The sequence below is a fragment of the Cibotium barometz genome, chromosome 28, assembly GCF_041138505.1.
Source record: "Cibotium barometz isolate CiBa-2024 chromosome 28, ASM4113850v1, whole genome shotgun sequence".
In the NCBI taxonomy this organism is placed as follows: domain Eukaryota; kingdom Viridiplantae; phylum Streptophyta; class Polypodiopsida; order Cyatheales; family Cibotiaceae; genus Cibotium; species Cibotium barometz.
Window position 1 is genome coordinate 9,766,744 of NC_141073.1, and position 23,452 is coordinate 9,790,195.

General features: G+C 39.7%; 1 long non-coding RNA gene across 2 annotated transcripts; it reads right to left on the bottom strand.

Annotated features, from left to right (window-relative positions):
• Positions 1-17,224: 17,224 nt before the first annotated feature.
• LOC147622477 (uncharacterized) lies at positions 17,225-18,450 on the bottom strand. 2 transcript variants are annotated; one of them, XR_015269573.1, is made up of 2 exons: positions 18,255-18,450; positions 17,225-17,974 (listed from the first exon to the last, which is right to left on the bottom strand). It is a non-coding gene; the product is annotated as an uncharacterized LOC147622477 (long non-coding RNA). The 2 variants fall into 2 exon arrangements; XR_015269574.1 differs by having other exon boundaries at positions 17,225-17,978.
• Between the last annotated feature and the right edge of the window lie 5,002 nt (positions 18,451-23,452).

Consider the following 23,452-nt stretch of genomic DNA (forward strand, 5'->3'; position numbering starts at 1 on the left):
TGCTTGCAGCCTCCAACACTCGCAACTAGAGCCTAACTTCTTTACTTTTGGTCTGTGAAGTTGCCGCCATAGCCAATACCTCTTTTGAGCACTCATACGATGCACAACTATATCATCTCTATGGAAGGCGTCTTTCACACAAACCTTTTCCCTAGAGAGTGTTTCTCTTGTCTTAGATCTTGCCTTCTCTCCAGCCTTCTCTCCAGATCTTACCTTCTCTCCAGCCAAAGGTTAACATTTTGCCAAAGCAAAAAGAAAAAGAAAAACTTTTTGCGCTAAAAATTTATGGTGTGAAGACTCTTCCATTAGAGGTTGTTCACATAGGATTCTCGGAAATAAAATCCTAATGTCCATGAGTGTGATGGGTCCATTTACATGTCTTTGCCAAGGAAATCATCAGCATTTCTTCATCTTCTAGATCATCATCAAAATCGGAAAAAAACATGGAATGAGCACGCTAGTGTTTGTGTATGTGAAAAATAAGTATACCATTTATGTAAAAATGCTGCAACCAATGAGTATGCAAGCATAGGTGTGCATAAGCAAAACATAAGTGGAAACAAACATGAAGGCTAAAAGAAAAGATACAATGAAGAAGAAAGAGAAGCGAAAAAAGCCTTAGATAAAAAATTCACCTCACTACCCATTTCTTAAACAAAAATTTGTTGTAAAAAATCCTACTTCCTACAAAAAGTGCATATAAACAGCCTCTCGGACCAATGATGTACCCAAGCTAGAAATTCATCCCACCTAGAGCCAAAGTAGCATTAAGGGGAGGAAGTGCCAAAGTAGCACATGGGCCAAAGTTTCTCATAGCACACAGGGGAATGTAGAAAAAGTAAAAAGATAAAATCATTTTGTAATCGACATCTAATCACCTTGAGTAGCCCAAATATTTGGCACCAAGGGGAGGTGTTGAGAAAGTGGTGCCAACATGCACAAAAGGGAGTGAGTAAATAGAGGAAGAGAAGCCTAAAAATTTTACCCAATCTAGCATCAAGGGGGAGTGTTGAAATGAGTGAGTGCCAAGCTACCTAGTTAAAGTTATCCCACATGAGTAAGCAAAGCCAACATGTACTCTCCTCATATAAAAGGGGGCCATTTCAAGCCATGAACATATCACTTGCACTCATATCAAGTTTTTCTCTGTCCAAGTTAATCTATATTGAAGTCTAATTAACCTGAGTGAAATTTAATTAGTACACACTCATTATCATGAGTTCACTTAGGTATCACCCACCTTAGATTAGTCATGTTAATTGTGTTATCATTAGAGTAAGATTAGCATCTCATTAGGTAAATGTCTTATCATTAGGAGAGCTTGATTCATAATTTCAACATAGGATCTTCCATATGAAAGCTAATGGTCATAAGATATTGTGCAATCTTATCATGCCATGCTCTTAGTTCGTGCTTCAAGCCATACAAGGGTTAAATAGTTTGTACACATAATTTGGGTGACTCAAATCCTCGTAAAAACGAGGTGGTTGGTCCAAATATACTTCTTCTTGCACTCACCATGCAAGAACGCATTCTTTACATCCATCAGATGCAAAACCCAACCTTTTTAACATAGCCACTGCAATAATAACTCTCCCCATTGCCAGCTTGGCAACGTTGTTGAATGTCTCCTCATAATCAATGTCATAGGTTTGAGCATAACCTTCAACAAATCTCACCTTGTACTTGATAATTCTTCTATACAAGTTGTGATTCACTTTCTAGACCCACTTACATCTAATAACCTTTTTACCCTTAGGCAAAGGCACCGTCTTATTTGCACTCAATGTAGCCATTTCTTTATTCATGGCTTTCTATTAATGTACATGCCCAACAACGTCCTCTGCACATTCTTTGCCATGTATGCATAATGGTGAGCTACATAACCATCATACGTCAATATCTAAGCAGGTTTTGGTGGACCCTACCAACTTGCCTGGTCCTGGATCTGTCCTTGGTGTCCTTGTGGCTACCTTATCTTTCCTTGCACTAGGTATCCTGATAGTAGTTGGAATCCCAAAATCCTCATCAAAGCTCTACTCTAAGCCACTAGACTCCCCACCATCAACATATGAATGCCCTACTAAAATGTCAGGCATACCAAGAGACTCATCAAAAATCTCTTTAACTTTATGTGATGCACTTGCTTAACCTGCAGGCTAATTTTCTGACGTAGCTTGCCACTCCATGGTCTATCAATAGACCCACTACTAGAGGACTTACTTGGTCCACTCAATGACTGTGATTGCTAATCTATACTTTATGCAATCACCTGCTTTGTTGCATCAGCCCTAACCAAGTCTTTTATAGTAGCATACCAACTACTCATCTCATTAAATACATCCCTACTCACCCTCATCTCACGTGTGACAAGGTTATAACATCTATACCCCTTTTGCTTAAGGAGTAACCAATGAACACACATTTTTTAGCCCTTAGATCCAACTTACTGCATTGCTCATTAGGAATGTGTACATATGGAATGCATCCAAACACTTTTAAGCTATGCACTACCGCCGCTGCCACTGGGTCCTATTCATAATGTAAACTATAGTCGCAATTGCTTCAGCCTGATAATGGTGAGGCATGGTCTTCTTAGCCACATCAATGCACAAGAAACCTCTGTAATGTTTCTATTCTTCCTCTCAACAACACCATTTTGTTGTGGAGTGTACTTGCATGTGAATTACCTCTTAATTCCATGCTTTCTCAAGTACTCATTGAAGTTATTGGAGAAGTACTCTCCCCCTCCATCTGATGTTAGGCACTTAACCAATAAACATATTTGCTTTTCAGCCAACATTCTAAAATTCTGAAAGTGAGTAAACACTTCACTTTCCTCTTTCATGAAATAGACCCACATCTTCCTCATGTGTCATCAATGAAAGATACATAGTAATGACATCCTCCCATTGATGTCATCTTTGTCAATACCAATATTTGAGTGCACCACATCCAGTGCTCTCTTAGTTACATTCCTATCATGTGGAAATACATTTCTTGTTTGCTTTTCAAATTGTCATGCTTTATGCATTCCATCCACCCTTAAACTTTGGCAAACTTGTCCACAACTTCTGAATTTTGTATAGACTTCAATCTGTTCATTCACAAGCCCAATAGATATCGACCACAACTCCTATACCTTATGCAAACATAGCAACTTTCACCTCAGGCATGCTTACATCCAAAGTAAACATTATGCCCACTCTTTTGCCCTTTGTAACCAAATGACATTTGTTTGTTTTGAATAGCACCCCTCAGGGTTAAAGCATATGTACAAACCATGCTTAATCATTTGCCCAACAAAAAGTAAATTCTTTGTTGTATTAGATAGGAACATGAAGTACATCAACCCAGTACTTCATCTTGCCATCTTGCATAGCCAATGGCACATTCCTAATATGAGCAATAGGATGATCCATTTCATCCCCCATCTCTACATAATCTACTTTTTCTAAATTTTTGACATCTCTAAACCACTCATCAAATGACATCATGTGGTTAGAGGCTCCCAATCCACATACCATATATCATCACCATTTGTGGGATATGTCAATTCACTGAATTTAACATGTGCTGCATATCAAATAAATGCTCACATCTACATCTTTAGCTTGCTTGCTTGAAGATACATAATTGTTTTGCTCTAACTTGTCACTTTTTATGCCACTCTGTTACTTTGCGACATCCTACTGCAAAGTAACCTGGTTTGCAATAATAAAAGAAATCCTTTGAACTTGATCCGAATTTGTTGTCTTTGTCGATTGCCTTGGCCTCTCTGGCTCTCGTTGCCTTGAGATTGGCCTCTTCCACCTGTATGTGTTTGCTATTGATGTGAATCATTATGAACTGCTGCTATCCATAATTCTGATTTCCAAAATGGCCATTGCCACCTTGGCCCCAACTACAACCTCTATCTCTACCTCTATCTGAATTTGAGTAGAAGGTATGTTCTTGTTTTGGGAGGAAGATTCTTCATAAAGACTTCTCTTCTATGATTAAAATAGATACCAAATCCGAAAGTTGGCAACATTCTCTCTTATAGCAACAATAGAGGTCTTGAATGGCTTGTATTCTTTACTAAGCTTATTCAAATAGATTCTCATCAAGTCATTGTATTTTACTAAGACATTAATAGATCTAAGGGATTCAACAATACTCTTGATCTTTAATGCAAACTCATGATGGACATGATGTTCGTCTCCATTATATGCAGCTTGTGTTTTAGCTACAACTTCCTTACCTTTGTGTTTGTCTAGAACATCCTCACCAAGTTTTGCCATGCAAACTGTTAGAGTGTTGGCATCTCGTATAATGGGATAAGGAGAAGATAAAGATGATATCGACGGTGAGCTCTTCATTGGTGGGGGGTAGGTACGCTTGAAACGACATGTGCAAAATAAGAAGCCGCTCGTCTATGGTGGAGTCTTGAGGGTTGTGTATCTCTTGCAAATAGAAAAAGAAGATGATAGCATTGGCAAATGGAGGACTTGTAAATAGCTCTGCACAATCATATAATCCACGTCACCTTCCCTATAGTTTGCATTAACATCCACACACCTCGATTTGCAAAAGAGAACACTAAGGTTTAAGTATTAAACATTATTAATTTAAAAAGATTTTAAAAATTTTATGGTGTGAATGTCCTTCATAAGGTGATGTTCACATGTAGAGATCTTGAAGCTAATCTTTTACGTTTCATTGCACACTTGGGGTCTCGAGAAGAGTTCTCATTTTAGTCCCATGATTCTCTACCAAGAATTTCATACTCATCTCAGCACAAGAACCCACTTTAGTTTTAGTTTTTTTCTTTTTCCCATTAATAAAACCTTTTTCCTTTCAAATTTGGGATCCACACACATTTTTGTGGGTGGAGTGCTTTAAAGCTCCCATGGTTTGATGTTATGATGGGAATTTTACCATGGTTTAGCCATGGTTTTGATGTGCTTCAAGAAGGTGGTTTTCATGCCTTCTATGTCAAGATTATGGGTGCACGTGTTCATTTTGGAGGATTGGTGTGTCTTGTTCTTTCAAAGTCAAAGTGGAAAAATCTTTATAAATATCAGTGTTGGAGAAGAAGAAGAAGTTGGAGATTATGTGAAGTGTGGAAGTGTGTTAGAGTTTTTGGACGGGTACCGATTGAGGTGGTCCAATGTGAAGAGAAGAGAAGTGATAAAGTGTTTGTGGTTTCTTCATCAAGATGAGGTGCTTATTCCAAGGCAAAGTGTTTTTTTCAAAGTGTTCACGAGGAAACTTCATAATTAAGTGGAGGAGGAATGACAACCCCTAAATTTGTGCATTTTTGGCACATTTTTATGGTCTACATCGACAATAATCAAGCTTTTGGATTTATTTGATAAGCTTTCAATGTAAAATCATATGTAATTGGCATAGCAAAATAGTGGGTCCACAATTCTTTTAGCCATTACTCAAGTGTGTGGGTTTCTCAAAATTAGGAGTTTCCATTCATTTCTTTTAATGTAAAAATACGAACCTTATTCTAAGGTTATAAAAAGTCATGTAAAGACAAAGATTTTCAAGAAATAGAAGAAGGGAGGAGTAGAGAGTCATGGGATTTTGGGTGGTTGGGGAGGTTACAACCTTTTTCTTCCTTTATCTTATGCTTCTTTCTATCGCTCTTGCATTGGCAAAAACTCTTGTTCTTTATTTTCTCTTTGTGTTAATTCTTCCTATAAATGGAAGGAGAGAGTGAGAGTGAGGATGGTGAATTTTTAAATGTGCCATAGTTACTATGTGTGGGTTGGTTTTGTTGGTTGAGAGAGATAATTTACAGGTTTTGAGGCCATGCAAGTGTACTTGCAGCCCTTCTTACCCAATTTCTATGGTTAGATTTGTGCTTGGAAGGCTCTTATTAGTTTGTACCACCTTGTGTTATAAAAGGCTTCAGTACTTCAATTTTTCCATATTTAAGTCTAGGGGGGTTTGATTTTCTAACAATGGATGAGTGACTCGGGCTACCCCACTAGCCCACTCTCTAGTGTAAACCCCCAAGCATGTGGGTGTTCCCCACTCTCCTATGTAACCTCTAACCACTCCTCATGCTTGTAACCCCCTTTTCTTGAATGGGGGACAATTACCCCTACTGAAGTAATCCCACTCTATCTTCGTGCTAATATAAGTGGATGCTACCCTCCTACTAAGGGGTTTAAGGGTGAGTTTACATGGAGTGCATGCACACATGGGCTAACAATGCACAAAGCACACTTTACAATGTCACCAACTTTGACGTGATGTAGAGAGGTTTAGAGATGAACAACACGTGGTGGAGTGGTGTATAGGGCACTTGAGTGGTAGCGCAACCTATTATTACCCACATGATGCGAGGATGGACAGGATATATTTTTGTTGTGTGGATGGCAGCACCGTCGATCGCTTGGTGGCATTCAACTGTCATATAGTTCCAGGCACTTTGGGCTTCCACTACATTTAGAGCACCTCTCGTAGAGCGACCCCACTATCTTCACACGATGGTTTGCATGCTCATGTGAAGCATGCAGTGAGGGTGACTAGGATGAGTGTGTCATGTCCGCATGTGAAAATCCTTGGACTGAGCGAGTGATTACACCTGAGTATCATATGCATGTTATACTTGCTGCAACACATAATGCTAGTTCCATGTTTGCAGTTGACTATGATGAGCTTACAGAGATTTATCGACCATGGATGATGTCTTTGATGTCACCACCCTTGATGGTAATGAGGAGTAGGTGAACTACTATTTGCTGAGATGCTCTATGCCAAAGAGACCCCTCCAAACAGGATGCCATGGATGGTCATGGGGTTCAATTTGTTTGGTGTTAAAATGTGGGATGGTGACCAAACTTTGCAAGAGTGAGGATGGGGACCCCACCCTCAATCTTGCAAAGTTAGGTCACCATTGGACCACATTTGGTTGTAATGTGTGTGCCAAAGACCTAATTTTTAATGTGTTGTGGGCCTGAGAGAGCCCCCTCTCAAAATTGGGCCTTTGACATGCACATTGTAACCAAATGTGGTCCGATGGTGATCAAAATTTACAAGAGTGAGGGTGGGATCCACATATACACTATTACAAAGTTTGGTCACCACTATCAGAGAACATTTGGTTACAATGTGCATGCCAAAGGACTACTTTTCAATGTGCTATGGCCTAGAGAGCCCCCTTGAAATTGGTTCTCTGGCATGCACATTGCAACCAAATGTAGTCTGATAGTGACCAAACTTTCCAAGAGTGAGGGTGGGGTTCACATATACATTCTTGCAAAGTTTGGTCACCATTGAACCACATTTGGTTGCAATGTGCATGCTAAAAGCCCAATTTTCAATGTGTTGTGGCCCTAGAGATCCCCCCCAAAATTAGGCCTTAGAGATCCCTCTCGAAGCATGCACATCATAACCAAATGTGTTGTGGCCTTAGAGAGCCCCTTTGCAATTAGGCCTTTGACATGCATAGTGCAACCAAATGTGGTTTGATAGTGACCAAACTTTGCAAGAATGAGGGTGGGATCCACATATACACTCTTACAAAATTTGGTCACTACTATCGGAGCTCATTTGGTTACAATGTACATGCCAAAGGCCCACTTTTCAATGTGTTATGGCCTTAGAGAGCCCCCTCAAAATTGGGCCTTTGACACACACATTGTAACCAAATGTAGTCCAAACTTTGTAATAGTGAGGGTGGAGTCCATATATACACTCTTGCAAAGTTTGGTCACCATCAGACCACATTTGGTTGTATTGTGCTGCGTACCAATGGCCCAATTTTCAATGTGTTGTGCCCCTAGGGATCCCCCTAGAAATTAGGACTTAGAGAGCCCCCTCAAAATTGGGTCTTTGGCATGCACATTGCAACCAAATGTGTTGTGGCCTTAGAGAGCCCCCTCAAAATTGGGCATTTGACATGCATATTGCAATTGAATAATGTGGTCCGATGGTGACCAAAATTTACAAACAAGAGTGAGCGTGGGGTCTACATATACACTCTTACAAAGTTTGGTTACCATCGGATCAAACTTGGTTGTAATGTGCATGCAAAAGGCCCAATTTTGAGAGGGCTCTCTAAGGCCACAACACATTGAAAAATGGGCCTTTGTCATGCACATTTGCAACCAAAATGAAAGAGACAAAACATTAGGGGGGTGTGTGTGTGAATGTTTGTCTATATGTGTGCCTTGGAGAGAGAGGGAGAGAAAGATAGAGAAATGAAAAATGGGCCTTTGTCACAATAAATTTGCAACAAAAATAAAAGAGAGAAAACATTAGGGGTGTGTGTGTGTGTGTGTGTGAATATTTGTGTGCATGTGTGCCTTGGAGAGAGAGGGAGAGAAAGATAGAGAAATGATACAATTCTATATAACTAAAATAGGATGATATATAAATATAAGAGAATAATACATGGGACAAATCATGAAACTACAACATAAGGTTGCTAGCCCACTCTAGGCTTAACCACTAGATAACAGTAAACAAATATCATATAATGACTACAAAAATAAGTGCTAACCCAACTACTCTGGGTTTAGTCACTGTCACTATCCAAGTGTAGCCAATCTCGCCCCAAGCGCCTCTATAACTTATTTGTGAAATAGTAGAACCCCACTGTGCAACCCTCCACCCTGGGTGCACATAGTAGTATGCCTGTCCGCATTGTCTCAAGAGCCCTATGTTCCTCGCAGTATGTCTAGTCTCTTTAGCCAAAGAGTGAAGTCAGCATGCACACACATCTCTCACTCCGCACGTGTAACCATCTTAAAAGTCTTAACCCTATGTTCATAAGTCTCAGTAGATGTGCCACTAGGTCCAAAACTGCCAATGTGCTCAAGTGTTGTGCACCTACTCTCCTCTAGAGCAGCCTATAGTAGCCACTCAAACTCTATCTTGGTCCAATCTACCTTTCTTGGATCCTCGAAGCCCTCTAGGGGGTCTTGATGCCCGCCGACTCATGAGCACAATGAAGGTAGGGAGTGTGTATGAGTAAGCCCAAACATGTATCAAACCTAACAAGAAGCCACATGAGCAATGCTGGAATTATCTCACATGAGCTAGCAAAGACAATGTTGTACTCACCCATATAAAAGGGGGTTTTAGGGTATCATTTGTTTGAGAGAAATAGTGTTCTTTATGTAGATCCAAAAAGGGGAGCAACACCACACAACATAATAGTTTTTAGAGCAAGCTTCATTTTGCATATCCCTTGTGTAGCAACTCCATTGATGTGCTCTCCATAGATTTATAAAAGTGGTGACAATAAAACAAAAAGATAGAAGGTGTAGTTAAGAATAGTGTTCCTAGTGGAGCAATAGGCACCCAAGCTAGTAAAGAGTTCAATAGCTCAGTAAGGCCTCTATAAAAGCTAGTAGACACAACAGTAGTCGAAGAGCAAGAAGACTTATGTAGATGCATTAAAAGTAGCTCAACAAGTTGTTGACTGTCACCTAGCAACTTAGTGCAGTTCTAGGCTAAGCACATCAACAAGGCCAAGAAGCCTTCGAGCAAGCTTTTTGATGGTTATCCATTTTTGGTGAGAGAGCCCGAGTGTGTCGATCACCCAAAGGAAGCGGTGGCTCTGCTGGCTTTGAGGCAAAGGGCCATGGAGTGGGTCTCCTTATCAAGAGTGAGCATGGCTATGATGCCTAGTGTGATGTAGAGATCACAAAGGCAGCCCTATTGTTTGTCTAGCCATTACAAGCACTCGATCTTGTAGTTCATGGGTGAGGGGGCTAAGTTTGTGAAGGGACAAAGAGTGGGCCAATTGAGTAGGTGGGGATACCTCAGCAAGAAATTGTTACACCTTGTTAACCCTTACCGAAGACCTCTATGGTGTCGATGCTGACCACCACATCATTTTCACCACCTTTGGGCCGCAGGCGCTGGAATGTGCAGAATTCACTTGAAAACCATGTTTTGTATATTTTATGTGTGTTCTCGCCACTTGTATATTAAAGGCGCACCACAGGATTTTAGGTTGAGAGTGTTAGCTTTAGAATAGGTGTTTACACTAGCTAGGGTGGCCAAATAAGCTCGAGGACCAGACTTTTAACTTTGGCTGCCCAAGAGTGTGAACTCTAGAGGAGGTCACTTACAAAACCTAAAATGTAACTCTCATGACTCATTCTTTTATGCTAATTTACTAGAGTGCTCTAAGTTCTCTATCTATTATCTTATGTTATTGCTTGCTTGCTTTTGTGAGCTCTTACGTGTGCTTACTTGCTTGCATGTGAGAGAGTGAGTGTGAGAGAGTAAGCTATGAGGAGGGTTGAGCTTCCTTTAGAGTGCGGCAGTGTGGTGGCAGGCAGTGGAGTGGAGCTTTGGAGTGTGGCTACATGGCAACAGTGTCTCCTATGAGAATCCCGAGCACAAGTATTCACGAGGTGAGTGACACACCTTGCCCATGAAATTGTGAGCTAGGTCATGGGATATTGGCTTCTTGGTTGAGCTACTTTATGCTCTTGAGTGTGGTTAGGCAAAGCCCCATGATATTGGTTTGTTCCTGCACTCTTTCTATGGTGCAAGGGCTTTCCACACCTATCCACAACAAATCAATCAATGGAAGAGCCACGAACCTCAAAAAAGGAAGTTCCATAAGGTTTAATAAACCTTATCCTCTTTAAAGAGGTGGTTCATATGCAATGCATTAAGGAGGGAAATAGTAAACACTATCATGTATTTCTAAAATATTTTTTGTATTGGCATGATATTCATCAACTTGGGCCTTGAAATCTCCATCAAAATTAGGAACTCCATCAATGTCATCATCATCAAAATATTTTCACCAAAAATTTATGACACCAATATGATCAGGCATCCATGAGTTGTGTTACGTGTATGTGTGATGAAGGAAGAGTGCCTTTCTCTAAATGAGTATGTACCCTACTCGGACTATGAGTCGAAAATAGGATGTAACAGTGGCTAAATGAGCACACAAAATATGTGTTATGTGGCAAAAAGCATGAGGTGTACACCAAAGGCATAATAAAGAAAACAATCCCAAATTATGGACACTCCATCGACACAAAGCTAGGGCATCATCAACAAGAAGAACAAAGAAGCATAGTCAAGTCATAGAGGCTACCATGACATTAACATAGACATCAAAGAAGAAGCATAAAGTCAGCACCAAGGAGTCCTCATCAAGTGAAGAGAACTCAAGAGACTCACTTAAGCACTAAGAAACAAAGGAGCTATCAACTACCCTAACCTAATGTTGTAAGCCACCAAATGAGTAGGGAAGTCTGTGTGTTTGTAAACATGCTTTACCACCTAAAAGTATCCAAAGAGCACCTAGGGGAAGTGATACAAATGTAGACACTCCTAACCACCTGAGAGTAGCTAGTTAAGCACCCAAGGGAGATATGTTCCATCTCTAAGTCGAAATGTCAAGCCACCTACACCTATATTAAGGAGAGTGAAGTATTTGTAAAACCTCACATCCAACCACCTCTAATATGGCACCAAGGGGGGGTGTTGAGAAATGTGGTGCCATGAAGCAGAAGGAAGGTAGGGAGTGTGTATGAGTATGCCCAAACATGTATCAAACCTATCAAATAAGGAGCCACATGAGCAAAGCTGGAATTATACCACATGAGCTTGCAAAGCTAATGTTGTAATCACCTGGAACCTAAAGCTCAAGCAGAGAGAGAGAGAGAGAGAGAGAGAGAGAGAGAGAGAGAGAGATTAACATAAATGTTGTGTGATTAATATGCAGTGTGCAGTTGTCATCTTTTTTTTTAAATTGTCATCTTGTTTTTTTATATAAATCCTGCTCGAATACGAGAGAGGGACATGGAGTCGTGATCTAAATTGTTGAGAGAGATGTGCCGCTGGACTAAGGAGGATTGCGTGGAGGATCTAGCACGGTTGTGCTTGATTTCTCTAGATCTTTCCAAGGTGTACATTATAAAAGGTTGAATGGTTGCATTTGTGAACTGAGGTGCAGAGAGAGAGAGAGAGAGAGAGAGAGAGAGAGAGAGAGAGAGAGAGAGGGGGGGACATTTCAACCAATGCAAAATGGAGCACATTCCTCAAGTTTTTTTATGAGTGCAAGTTAATGTACCTTATAACCTAGTTAACTTGAGTTTAGCTAATTATCACTATCTTCATGTGATGAATGCTACTCACACATATCCACCTTAAATTGGTGTTGTCATTAGTATAAGATTAGTTTATCATTAGGTAGATATATGTTAAGCTTGATCAATAAATCTAACATGGTTAGGCTCTCCATAGTTTTCATCTCAATAGCAAGGTGATTAGGGTTATCAGAGCAGCTCATTTGACATATCCTTGGTGTAGCAACTCCATTGGTGTGGTCTCCATAGATCTACAAGTGATGTAAAGGAAGTAGAAAGATATAAGGTGTAATTAAGAATAGTGTTCCTAGTGTGAGCAACATGACCCCAAGCCAATAAAGATTGGCATAGCTCAGTGAAGATCATAAGGCCTCTACAGAAGGGTCTCTATAGAAGCCAGTAGATGTAATAGTAGCCGAAGAGCAAAAAGACCTCTACAGACACATCAAAAGTATCTCAACAAGCTGTTGAGTTTATGCTTGAAACTTAGTGTGGCTCCAGGCTCAGCATATCAACAAGGCTAAGAAGCCTTCGAGTAAGCTTTCTGATAGATATCCGTTGGTCAGAGAATCCGCACGGATGACTGAGAGGAAGGGGTGGTTGCTTTGACGTGAAGGGCCATGGAGTGGATCTCCTCGTCTAGGGTGAACATCGCTACAGTGCCCAATGCAATGTAGAGACCACAAAGGAGGCCTTGTTGTTTGTCCAGCCATTGCAAGCACTTGATCTTGTAGTTGATGGGGCAAGGGGGCTGAGTTTGTGAAGGGTCAAAGAGTGGTCCCACTAAGTAGGTGGGGATCTTGTCAGCAAGAAATTGGTGCACCTATCCAAAACGAAGCAGTAAATGGAAAATCCACAAACCTCAAAAAAAGAGAAAGAGACCTAGGGTTTAATAAACCTTATCCTCTTTTAAGAGGTGGTTCATATGCAATTCATTAAGGAGGGAAATAGAAAACACTATCATGCATTTCTAACATATTTTTTATACTGGCATGATATCAATTTCGGCCTTGAAATCTTCATCAAAATTAGAAACTCTATTAACATCATCATCATCAAAATATTGTAGGAGAGTACTTTTCCTTATAGAATGTACTCTTATCTTTTAGTTATATGATTGTAGAGAAGAGAAGAATGTTAGCCATGTGCACGCACTTCGTAGATATACATATGAACCTATCCTAGGCATTTAATACATTCGAAGGGTGGCAACCAATACCCCTTCGCATCTCATCTTTTCACCTTTATGTGCATAACTACCATCTTCTTGTATTTGACACGCATTCTCTTATGCAACAGCAATGAATGAATGAAGTTTGCAATGGTAGTCAATCTTTTGTTTCTCTATTCATTAATGGAGGTTTTCCTCAAACACTTCAGACATCCATCTCTCTTGTGTGTCTTGCTCTCTCTCTCGCGTGTGTGTGTTTTCTTGAAAGGATCTCAAGCTCTCCCTCTCCCCCGCATTCTCTTTAGTGTAGAGGGAAAAGACAGTTTGTTGCCCCTTGTTTTTCTTAGGTTTAGAAGGTTTTGCTTTCTCTTTTGGTTTCTGCTTTAAAGCATGTTTACCCATTTCAAAGTGTTTTCTTTTACATTCTTTTTTACTATTTCTCGTGCCAACAAGGGTACCATGGACAATTGCCCGTTTTGTACACTTAAAATGTTAAGAGTTGTATTTTGTGAGACAAGTTGCAGCAATGAAGCAACTCACCTTGAAAAATCTTGGAATATGTGACGCCACATCGTTCACATAGGGGTTGCAAGGTGTCAATGATTGTGGGCATGGAAGTATTCCAAACTGTGCAATCTACCACCTTGTGTGGTCCATGACAATAGAAACATTGAAGTGTTTGCTTAACTGCTTCTTCCTGAGTAGTTTCTACCCTTTGGATTGTTTCTATTTGGTGCACAGGAGATGGAGGTTTTGAGTTAATTGTAGATAAATTGGGACATTGGGATGTATCGTGACCAAAGGTCTTGCAATTAATATGAAGTATAGAAAAATATACGCTTTGTACGCACAATGGGGATTGGGATGGTCATAGTGATTGCAGTGGACACAAGGCATTTCACTCATCACTTGAAGAGGCATTAAGGATGTTTGGTTTTGGAGGAGCTCATCCTCTCCTAGAGATGTCGGTTGTAAGTTTTAAGCAAGCCTGCATAGAATTCAAGGAATGACAATTTCGAGATCATTTTTTCTTTAGCCATTGCACTTGGTTTAGTTGAGAAACATCTTGTATCGTGATCATCTTCCATCATGTTATCATTTAAATGTATTTCTTCTTTACAACATTGATCAAATGTTTCCGGATTGGATACAATGATCAAGTTGTGTAAGCTATTATTCTTTAAGTCCATCATGAAACCTCTCTTCAATTGAGCATCATTTAGTTTCTCCCATGGCTCACATCGTGAGTCCAAGAATTTTATCCAAGGATAAAATCTCTAATGGTTTTGTTTTATTTCCGCTCATTGAATAGACTTCTTTCGCTGCACTCCACTGTTGTCTTGAAAAGCTGTGGATAAATGTTGTTTTCAAAGTCCTGAAGTTTGTCTTGATTGCCGACATCAACGTGATGAACCATCGACTAGCCTTTCCCACTAAGCATAGGTTCAATGCATGTACCTTGGTGGGGCAGTTGGGATTTCTAAAGACCTCGCATTGTTGTTCAAACATTTGTATGAATTGAACAGGAGCAATCGTTCCATCGTATTTGCCCATGATTTTGAAAATCTGTACAGCTCTATTTTTGTATGAGAGTCACTGAGGCTATGAGTGAGTGCTCTTGTGGGTAGGGACTCACTTAGTCCTTGGGAAACCCCCCCTTCCCAGATTAGTCAATATATCCAAGGTGTGGGAATCTAGGGGTTTCGAAGGGTTGGTACCTAGCATGTCTAAAGGCTTAGAACTTGTGATAGTGCTAGGTAGGGGACCAAATCTCGATGAAAATGATGTGACAGGGGATGTAAAACCCAATGACATGCTTGTTTTAGGCATGGAAAATGGTATTACAAGGTACATTAGGGACATTGGCCTCAATGGCTCGAAGACATCAACCATTGGGTTCAGTCTGGATCCATATAGGCCTGCTATCCTTACCATTTGACGCTGTAAGTCGCTCCTTAATGAGCAAGCACACGTTTTGTTTATTAAAAAGAAGTTTTATGACAGCCTGTTAGCCTCAGGAGGTTTGGTGTACTCTTCGTTGGGTCAAACGAGTGTCTGTTTGCCCTAATTAGCTTAGGCGGCTACACGCGCGAATGATCTCTTAGAGATATTTTTCCAGAGAAAGTGCATGCTAGTAGCATCCCAGATGGAAGAGGAGGTCTCAAAACCTATTTTCCATCAGTGTCTGAAGATAAACTTTTTTTCCAGAAAGGTTTTCCCTATTTCACAGCCTGTTTTGAAGGCGTTCCAAAAGGAATTTGAAAAAACTATGTATGAGAGAGTTGTAGTATTTTTGGAGTACTACAACTTTGTCTCTAAGTTTTTTATGATTTTGTCATTTAGACACTCAAAAAGTAGCCCGAATATGGTTCACAATCATTTTTACATTGTTTTGGGCGATTTTTATGCTTTAAGGACCATTTTTTTACCTCTAATTTTTTATCGAATTTTGAGATTGTTAGTCGAAGGCTAAAACGATGGATTTTGCCCTCGGACGCTCATGACCAATTTTGAAGAGCTCGATGCCGACTTTCTGATGAGCACTCAAGCACGTTCATCGAGTTCACAATTTAGGAGATATGAACCTCTAAACAAGGCTATTTTCCAGACTCTTTTTTTTTTTGGTCGATGGACCCCCCTTCACAATGTGAACTATCAGGGTGCAATTTATGGCATGAAACGGATTTCACGAAAAAACTTAAATTTAATTATTTTTTTCGCGAGGACTATTTCACGACGTGGAAGTTTAGGAATGGTTCACGGCATGAAATACATGGCTCATGGATTTTATTATTATTAATTTTTTTACAAAGACTTTCATGGCGTAAAAATTCAGGACTAGGTCACGGTGTGAAACACATGGCTCACAGATTTTTTTAATTTACGAGGACGGTTTCACGACGTGAAAGTTTAAGAATAACCGGTTCACAGCGTGAAACACGTGACTCATGGATTTTATTTTTTATTTTTTATTTTTACAGAGACTATTTCACGGCATGAGTTTAAGAATAGTTCACGGCGTGAAACACGTGGCTCACGGATTTTTTTATTTTTTATTTTTACGAGGACTATTTCACGGCATGAAAGTTTAACAATGGTTTACAGTATGAAACACGTGGCTCACGATTTATTTTTTGCGGGGATTGTTTGTTTCATGGCGTGAAAGTTCAAGAATGGTTTACGACGTGAAACACATGGCTCATGGATTTTTTCATTTTTTGGCCTAGAGGAAAATTCGAATTTCCTTTGGGAGAGATATTTTTAAAATTTTTAATTAAGAAGGATATTTTTTCAAAAAGACAAGTGAAAATTAAAAAAGTCCCACAAGATCAGTCACATCCACTTGTGCCATCCTAAGAGCCTCATTCACAACCTTGTAGTACTCTGTGTAAACTCTAGTGCATCACTTGGTTCCACCACGTCTTCTTACACTTGAGAAGACAAAGGGATGTTCTCACAAATTGGGACTATTGGTGATTCATCAACCACTGAATGTTGGGTGCTGCTTACTTTCATCTCACTTGATAATCTCCTTTTTTCTGACCATAGGTTTTATCATAACATACACGTGAAACTATGCAATTCAGACACAATTAATAACCACATATAACCCAATCTTGCATAGACAATTAGCAACAACCTATACATAAGCAATATATACCAAAATAACCCCAAACAACATGCTGACATTAGTGCTCTATTAGTGCAAAGACTTGTGGCGAAACTATTCCTCATGGTATTGGTGTACATGTTCGCTATTAAGGTGTAGACTAATGACGAGGGTAGAAAACAAAATTTGCCTTGAGATGTCTCACTAGCAATGCATGTAATCCTAAACCACACATTTGGTTTGTATTCTTGATGTTACCATCTGGTCTTATTTTAACATAAGGAAATTGAGGAAACTAAAATCACTAGGTTTGACACCTATCATAATTTAGTGAACTTTTTGAGTACTTCATGCTCAACATGGTAGTGTTGATTAGACAATACACTTATTATTAATAACCCACCCATCATGATTTGACATAACATACGAGAACTGTGAGCTACAATATAACATGAATGAGGAGTAAAGATAACCAAGCTAGCTACTTACTATTGCCAATGCATCCCTAATAGGACTAAAGATAACCAAGCCAACTACTCGTAGTTGCCAATGCATCCCTAGTAGGACTAAAGATAACTAAGCCAGCTACTATTGATGTTGACAATTCCACCATAGCTAGATGCCTATTGGCATGTTCTAAAACATGAATGAGTCCCCTTGTGCATACCACATCATAGCCTTTAGTCTTTGCAATAATCCTTCCTCTCTCTCTCTCTCTCTCTCTCTCTATGGAGTATGAGGATGTCGTCTTTGGCCTTCCTATGTGTCGATGCCGTCATGAAGATATTGGTTCACTTACACTCAATGAAAGAGCCCTTCTTTAACTTTTCAAAAAAGCTAGCAATCCTCTCCTTGCATTTGCCTACCACACTTTCAGCCCTTGCACAACCCTTTTCCGCCTTAAAGCTTTGTTTTCTATGCTCAATCTGTAAAGCCCATGAAGTAACCGCCTCAACAGTCCCTTGTCTTGTGCACCGCCTTGATGCACTACATGTTGCAAGGCCTTGTGCTGTGCCGGGGTTTTTGTTGTACTACTGCATGCCCTAGCAATGAACATCGTCGCTAGATATGCAGTGAACACCTCTCTCTAATATGCGATGAACACCATCGTTTGCATTGAACCTGTCTGAACAACACCCATCACACACGACTATAACCTACCTAAGAAAAAGGGCTTTGGGCTCTGCCCCAAATGCCAACACATGCGCTGGCTTCTAGGGCAACCCAAATCCCTTTTTCTTTTTCTTTTTCTTTTGGGTTGTAGTCGAAAATTTGCAAACTAAAAAAGAAAAAAACCCCTAGGATGCCTCTCAGAAGCGAGCGCATGTGTTGGCTTCTGAGAGGCATCCTAGGGTTTCCCCGCCAAATGAAACCTTAAAACATACAAAACAAAGCAAAATACCTGTGAATGGGACACGGTGTTGCATAGCTCCAGGAAGCACAACCGATCATGGAGGCGACAAGATGGGACAAAGAGAGAAAAAGGGTGAGAAGGAAGGAAGAAAGACAGAGAAGAAGGGAAAAAACCCTTCAAAATGATACAAATTTCACCCTGCAAAAAGAGCAGGAGAAAAAAATAAAGAGGGAGAAAGAAAGAAAGGAAGAGACAAAATTTACACTTTAAAAAGAAAAAAACCTTCAAAAAGAAAAAAATATTTACCCTTCAAAAAGAGAGAAAAAAATACCCTTTAAAATTTTCTCACCCTCTCTCACTCTCTAATTAGGGGCCTTTTTTATTTTTTATTTTTTTAAGGGCCTTAATTTTTTATATATATAAGGTGGTCATAGTAAAGCCAAATTTGTTTCTCCCTTTTTTTAGTAGGGTATTTTTTTATCCCTTTCTTTTTGAAGATACGTTTTAAAACATTGATCGGTCGTATGCCCCTGCATGGTGCCTCGCACCGGAAGTCTTACATGAAATGAGGGGACAAAATAACTCAAAGCTCTAACATTCGACTTATCCATTTCCCGAATAGCTGCTTTCTTGAACTGCAATTCTTGGAGCTCTTGCATCCTGCTTGGTCTCCAATCCTTTGTGCGTTGAGCCTTGTGTCACGAGAATGACTAGCCTCTGTCACTTCTGTGATCTTAACTTTCTTCGTCAAAGGAGGGATTTCCAAAATTCCTTTCATTCTCTTGTCACTAAGTAGGACGGGCTCCAACGTATGGTCATATCTGAACCTGAGTAAAAAAAGCGAGTTCATGTCTTTCGGCATCACAATAATTCTGTGTGCATGTGCGGCAACAAGGACGTAGCTATCCTGAAAAAATTCGACAAGCTACTCTTCCGCAGCTTCTTGCAAACATCCTAGGGCAGAGGCATGCCAACGCATATTAATGCCAAAATCTTTGCATGTCGACTGGACTACACATTGGAATGGCAACTTTGGAACCGTGCAATGTATATGTTTCTCCACCTTCCTTAGTTCAAGAAGGACAGATCTATGTTGGTCGTATCTGCGTCTCCTCATTGAGCACAGTGCAGACATTTTCTTTCCCGAACTAGCTTCTTTACCTAATTTAGGATCATCTATAGATGAGAGCCTTGCGGTCTTCTTCGTACGCACCATCTGAAAATAGTCATAATGTTACATGATAAGTTTCTCAATAAATACATAGGACAATAAAATAGCAACAAATCACTACAACGCGATTTGGGCATATCAAATACAATCACAACACAATCCTCACATTGTAGTGATTTATCACGCTTAGCGCTTCAAAACACAAAATAATACAAAACTATTGAAAAAGTTAACTTGGATAACGAAATAGCTTCAAATCACTACAATGCGATATGGATACATCAGACAAAATCTACATCACCTCCTCGCGTTATAGTGATTTCTCAAACAGACACTTTCATTTGACAAAATAACACATGAACAATACACCTAACAATACCTAGAGGATAAAATATGTTCAAATGACTACAATGCGATATAGGCACATCAGACCTAAATCGTCATACCCTCCTTACGCTGTAGTGATTTCTTGCACAGAGCGTTTCATTTCACAAAGTAAGTCATGAAAATAAGTCATAGATAACATACACGACACAGAACAATGTGTAGGACAAGAAAGTGTGTCCAAAACACTATAACACGATATGGCTACATCAGAAAAAATTGAAATTCATTCTTCACGTCATAGTGATTTGTCAGACATTGCCTTTCGTTTGACCCAATATCTAATGAACGTAGGTAAAACATGATATATATGATTGAATATAACATTTAAGACCAGTAGTGATTGCTTGATAATTCACCAAAGAATCACACAGGAAAAATGTTGAAGTGATGTACGCTTACTTGATAAATCACAGAGATGGCGTAGATGAAGCACGACAGAGGAATACACACAGTTGAAGGAGGCAAAATGAAACGGGGGGAAAATACAAAGACACTTGACATTTACTGAGGACAAGTACCACATTTACCGAGGAGACAAGTACGACATGCGTGCGAAGGAGGACATGGGGCCGTACTCATTAAATACATGATGATTACGATCAATCCATTTTTGACACGTGTCATCATACGTGCACAGAGCACGTGTCTGCCATCGTGCATGTCTGCCATGTGTACAGACCGTTAGTTTCCGTGGATAAAGGTGACCCACATTCATTATTCTTGCTTCTTGCTCTCGTGCAATTTTTCTCGCAGTCGTGACCTTCACGTTGCTTTCGCTCTCCTACGGTCAACTTCGTTGGTTGCTTCTCGCTCTCCTACGGTCAACTTCGTTGGTTGCTTCTTGCTCTCCCAGTGAATTTCGCAGTATGTTTTCAAATATTTTCGTGTTTTGATTTAGTTGAAATTGTATAATTGTTTTATAAATATTCCATCAAAGATTTCTACTTTTAGATTTTTAAGAATTTAATTTATTTCTCACAAATATTTCATCAAATCACTACAACGCAAAGAGGGATAATATTTCATTTTCTCATTAATATTTCATTAAATCACTATAACGCGACTAGAGATCTCGGTGAGAGTTCTCCAACGCTTATCGCGTTATACTAATCTTGCCTAATCCTTTATTATCTTACATAGAACTTTCGTCGTCCTCACATATTTCCTGGCTTGTAGATGGAACCTTTCAGGATTGAGGTTGAGTCTAATGCTGGCCTTCAAGAAACCCTAGATGAAAAGTTGTTCGACTTCCTTTATAAAGTTCGACAGCATCATCGCCATCCCCAAATCTCACGCATGTTTAATTTCAATTTCTCCATCGAAGACACGATCGTTTTTTCTCGTTCGTATCTTGAGAAGAAAAAGCATCAATTTCAGCAGATCACTTCAAGTGGTACAGTCATGTTTGACAGCGTCCCAATACGTGCACGTGAATGATATTGAGCCTTCAACAACCCTAAGACAAAGTTAAACAGGGATATTTTAAAGGTGCCAGATGATTAGAAGAAGACACACAGTAAGTGCCCCATTCACAATCGCAAGTGTCGTCTCATTGCATACCACTATGGATTTATCTGCTACTTGCATGTGCTTCTTGAGGATGAAAAAGTTACAAATGAAGAAATTGAGGAGAAGGCAGAGGAACCTCCAAGAGCAGAAGATGAAGTTCAAGAGATTGCAGAGGAGATAAACTTGGCTGTGGAGAGGGACTTAAGTGAGCAGTTGGATATTGACACACTCAGAAGAGAAGACACCTTAGTGGTTACAGGTGACAAGCAGCCCTCTATGATAGAGGAAGCAGGGGACATTCTAACCCCACTACTCCCCACATTTCCTATTGGTGGCAAAGAATATTTGTTAACTACAGATATTCAAGATGTGTTTGACATAAGGGAAGACTACTGTCTGGCCATCATTGCACAGAATCTTGAGGAAGATGAAGATTTTGTCGATCCAGATCTGGATAAGTATCTCTTATTGGATTCAAATTTCAAGGACAGTGAGTTCCATTCTGCTACCGACACATTATCTATGATGTACAAGGATGCAAAAGCGATGAATCCAACCTTCCCACTCAAGGGAAATTTCAGGCTATTCAGCAAAGACTTAATATTTCACACATGGGAAGGGAAGGGGTGTCCTCATTGGCGGTCCAGGACACCAACTCAACAATCAATATATGGACAGATGATATACTTGTTAATGATGAAAATCAGAAGGTGTGTTTACTTGTTAATGACTTTTTATTGTGCTGAGTAGCTTATTCTATTTGTTGTGTTGGCTCATCGCGACAATATTGTTTTGCAGTTGGTTGTGTTGTTTGAGGATGAGTTTCTCGAGCGTGGAGCAGGCAAACGCGTGGGAGGACTCGGAATGGACTCAGCACTGGGAGTGTACATAAACCGATTGAATTTTCCACAATTCATTATATTCCACAAAAAATTCTCGAAAGAAAATGCAAAATTTCCTTTGTTTGCAACAATCAAGACATTATCCAGATACCTTGGGGCATATCCCGTCAGGTGGAATGCAGACAAAGTCATGCTTTTGGAGAAGCAGTTTAGTGTTGCGAATCTTTGGGCAGGGCCCTGGAGTCTCTGCACTAAGGAGTAAATATTACTTAGCCTATACTGCTTATGGATTGGCATGTGGAATTAAGGTTCCCAATATGCTAAGTGATTATGGCAAAAGGGAGCTTCTCAGATTCACAAAACCGAGGGTTCCTCTAGTTTTACAGTTATAGGATGTTGCAGAGCCATCTTCAAAAAGGGCCAGGCTTCATGCACTCGAGGATGTTAGTGAGCAGGTTAAGGAGTAGCACTATATTCCTATCTCTTGTAATAATATTCTCTCTCATGTAATGTCTTGACAGTTTTGCATATGATCATTTATGAATTTGAAATTTTAATCATGGATCTATGGGTATCCAATTCTGCATGCTTAATACTTGCATTAGATCTCCTCCATATATCTTGTTTTCTTTCTTTATTCACAAGTTTTACTGCTTGATTAATTTTAGATGCTTTGAACTACTGCTTCTTTTTGGCTTTGTGTACAAGCTTCCTATATGTCCACTGCTGATGTAATTCCTCTAAACTACTAGCTTTTTCTACTCCTCCACCATGTCTTGTATGATTGAAATACCTGGAGCGTGCTTGATAATGTGTTTTCTCCATTCCCTGGGTTGACCATATTGATACACTACCATACTTCTTTGCAAACCAAGGGGTATGATGGTATATAATATGCTTCAAGAGAATAAAAGAATACATTAATTAGTATATTTTTCAATATATAGTATAAAACTAGTTTAATACATAATCAATCTAATACTATATAGTGGGTGATGTGTTGATCCATCCATGCATCAATCATTGATCTCTTGAACTCATCTAGCACTGTTTGAAATATCTCATGGTCCTCCTTCGTCCACACTTTCTTGTCACAGAACTTAAACATAGTGTCTAGAGATTTCCACACCTTGGCTTTCCGTGTTCTTGCTTGACCATTGTCTGCATGGTCTACTACTGCATTGTGAACACACTTCCATCTGTGGTATTTTATGATCTACACTAATCATCTTCTTCTACGACCTTCTAGTGTTGGTTCAAATAGAAACCTTCTTGCTTTAACACCCCCAATGGAAGGTTTCTTAGGTACATTCTTCACATCCTTAGACCTTTTTTCA